Raw genomic sequence first — 3,562 nt, forward strand, 5'->3', positions numbered from 1 at the left:
CATGTGCACTTGAAAATAATATGTATTCTGCTACTGTCGGATGGAATGTTCTGTAGGTTCGTTAGGTCCATTTGGTCTACAGTGTTGTTCAAGTCTGTTGTTTCCACATTGATTTTCTGTCTTCATGATCTATCCATTTTTGAAAGTGGCATATTGAAGCCTCCTATTAATGTTGTTGTCTGTTTTACCCTTTAGTTCTGTTAATATTTGCTTTATATATTTAGGTGTTCCAATGTTGGATGTGTATATATTTATAATTTCTGTATACTCTTGATTAATTGACCCCCTTATCAGTATACAATGACGTTCTTCATCTCTTGCAACCATTTTTCACTTAAAATCTATTTTGTCTGATATAAGCAGAGCTACTCCTGCTCTCTTTCAATTACCATCGTCATGGAATACCTTTTTCTATCCCTTCACTTTCAGCCTACATGTGATCTTAAAGCTAAAATAAATCTCTTGTAGGCAACATATAATTGGGGCTTTTTAAAAAATCCATTTAGTCACTGTATGTCTTTTGATTGGGGCATTTAATCCATTTACAATTAAAAGTAATTATTGATAGGTAAGGAGTCACTATTGCCATTTTGCTAATTGATTTCTGATTGTTTTGTAGTTTCTTTGTTCCTTTCTTCCTCTCTAGCTGTCTTCTTTCATGATTTGATAATTTTTCATAGTTGTATGCTAGGATTTCTTTCTCTGTGTCTTATCTGTGTGTACTACAGGTAGTTTACTTTTGTGGTTACCATAAGTCTTACACTAAATAGCTTAGAGTTATAACAGTCGATTTTAAGCTAATAACAACTTAACTTCAATCACATACAAAAATTCTATACTTTGGCTTTCCCTTTTCTCACATTTTATGTTACTGATGTAACAATTTCTATCTTTTATATATTGTATATCCATTAATAAATTGTTGTAGCTATCATTATTTTAATATATTTTCCTTTAACTTTTATATTAGTGTTAAAAGTGGTGTATACACTACCATTACAGTATTAAAACATCAGGATTTGACTATATTTTCACCTTTACAGTGAGTTTTAAACTTTTATGTTTTCATGCTGTTAACATCCTTTTATTTTAAACAGAAAAACTTTCTTTAGCATTTCTTGTAAAGTGGTCTAGTGATAATGATCTCCCACAGATTTTGTTTGTCTGTGAAAGTCTTTATCTCCCCTTCATTTCTCAAGGACAGCTTTCTTAAGTATAGTACTCTTGGTTGAAAGTTTTTTTTGTTTTGTTTTGTTTTTCCTTTCAGTCCTTTGAATATGTCATCCCACTCTCTTCGGGCCTTCAAGCTTTCTGCTAAGAAATCAATTGATAGACTTCAGGAGGTTCCCTTGTATGTGACAAGTTGCTTTTCTCTTGATGCTCTTAAAATTCTCTTTATCTTTGAATTTGAGAATTTGATTATAATGTACGTCAGTGGAGATCACTTTTTTTTTTTTTTTTTTTGAGACAATGTTTCACTCTTTTTGCCCAGGCTGGAGTGCAGTGGTATGATCTTGAATCACCACAACCTCCACCTCCTGGGTTCAAGCAATTCTCTTGCCTCAGCCTCCCGAGTAGCAGGGATTACAGGCATGTGCCACCCCAAGCCCAGCTAATTTTGTATTTTCAGTAGAGATGGGGTTTCTCCATGTTGGTCAGGCTGATCTCGAACTTCCAACCTCAGGTGAACCACCCGCCTTGGCCTCCCAAAGTGCTGGGATTACAGGCGTGAGCCACCATTCCCGGCCAAAGATCACTTTATATTTAATCTATTTGGAGTACTTTGGGCTTCAAAGGTATGAGTGCTCATTACTCTCTCCAGGTTTGGGAAGTTTTATGTCACCATTTATTAAATAAGCTTTCTGCCCCATTACCTTTCTTTGCCCCTTCAGCGACTCCTATAACGCAAATATTGATTTGCTTGATGGTGTTCCCCAAGTCCTGTAGGCTTTCTTCACTCTATTTCATTCTTTTTTCTTTTTATTCCTCTGACTGAATAATTTCAAATCACCTGTCTTTGAACTCACTAAATCTGCCTGATTGAGTCTGCTGTTGAAACTCTTTATGAATATTTTCAGTTTAGTTATTGTGTTTCTCAGCTCCAGAATTTATCTTTGGTTCTTTTGTGTGTTTTCTATCTCTTTGTTGAACTTCTCATTTTTTTTCATGTATTGTTTTTCTGATTTTGTTGACTTTTCTACCTGTGTTCTCTCATACTTCACTAAGCTTCTTTAAGAGGATTATTTTAAATTATTTGTCAGGCAATTCATATAGCTGTATTTCTTTAGTGTTGGTTACTGGTGCTTTATTTTGTTCATTTGGTGGGATCATGTTTCTATGAGTATACATAATCCTTGTTGCTTTGTGTTGATGTCTGTGTTTGAAGATGTAGGCACCTCCTCCAGTCTTTACAGACTAGCTTCAGCAAGTTAATCTCTTCACCAGTTTACTTTCTCAGAGGTTCTGGGTGGGCCATCTGATGAGGTCCATGGGTGGGCTTGCTGCTGGAGTCCTCACGTGGGAGGTCCTATAGACTGGTCCACTGGTGTAGGCTGGAGTTTGGGTCTGTGTGGACAGGCCTGGTGTGTGGGTCCATGAGGGCAGGCTTGAAAACTGAATCTATGGGTGTAGGCCTGGACCGTGGGTCCACTGGGGCTGGTCTGGCATCAGCATCCACTGAGGTGGTCCTGGCAACTGGGCTCATGGAGATGAGCCTGGAGTCTGGATCTTCAACAGAACTGGGGTGGGCCTGAAGCCTGGGTCCCTGGGAGTCAGCTTGTAGCCTGGCTGGGGCTGTCAGATCTGGCCTGGAGCCTGGGTTAGGCCTAAGGCTGTGGTCCATGGTAAAGATGGATGATCGCTTCACTCTTCTTCCCCACATAGAGGGTATCTCCATGATGTATTGCCTGGGCATAGGGGAAGGATGATACAGGTAATGTGAAACTGTCCTTTATACCCTGTTTAGTGCATCTTTTCTTTTTTCTGTGTTCCACTCAGGTGCTGTACTCTCTCTCCTGGATTCCTTCAGCTCTTGTGAAGATATTTTTGCACATGGATAGTTGTTCAAATTGATGTTTCTGCAAGGATATGAGTTCTGAAAACTCCTATCCCTTCATTTTGTTGACATTACTTCTATGTGTGTCTTTTTATGGGTTTTACTTTTATTTCTTAAAACAACTCATGTCACCATTAATGTTTTATCCTCTTACTCCGTTCTACTCACATCCTTCAAGATTCAAACTCTCCTCTGAAAGTGATGCCATGCCTTCCAGGCAGCCTTCTCTAACTAATTTAGTATTTTGAGTCTCTATTCTTGTCCACAATTGTCTATCAATTCATACCCACCCTTCTATACACTGTTTTGTGATAGGGCTCTACAAACCACATTTCTGCTTTTCCAGCTGGATTCCTGTTGAATGTTGCCAATAGAGGGAACTATAGGGATGCTGGAAGGTAGGAGAAAAAAGAAGAAATTCCCTGTCTTTCAATTTACTTCCTGTGAACATTCTATCTGCTTCCTTTTCTTAGCAGCATCATGCTAGTCTTGCTGTTCCATCCCAGA

This window comes from Mandrillus leucophaeus, unplaced genomic scaffold (assembly GCF_000951045.1).
Source record: "Mandrillus leucophaeus isolate KB7577 unplaced genomic scaffold, Mleu.le_1.0 Scaffold419, whole genome shotgun sequence".
Lineage (NCBI taxonomy): Eukaryota > Metazoa > Chordata > Mammalia > Primates > Cercopithecidae > Mandrillus > Mandrillus leucophaeus.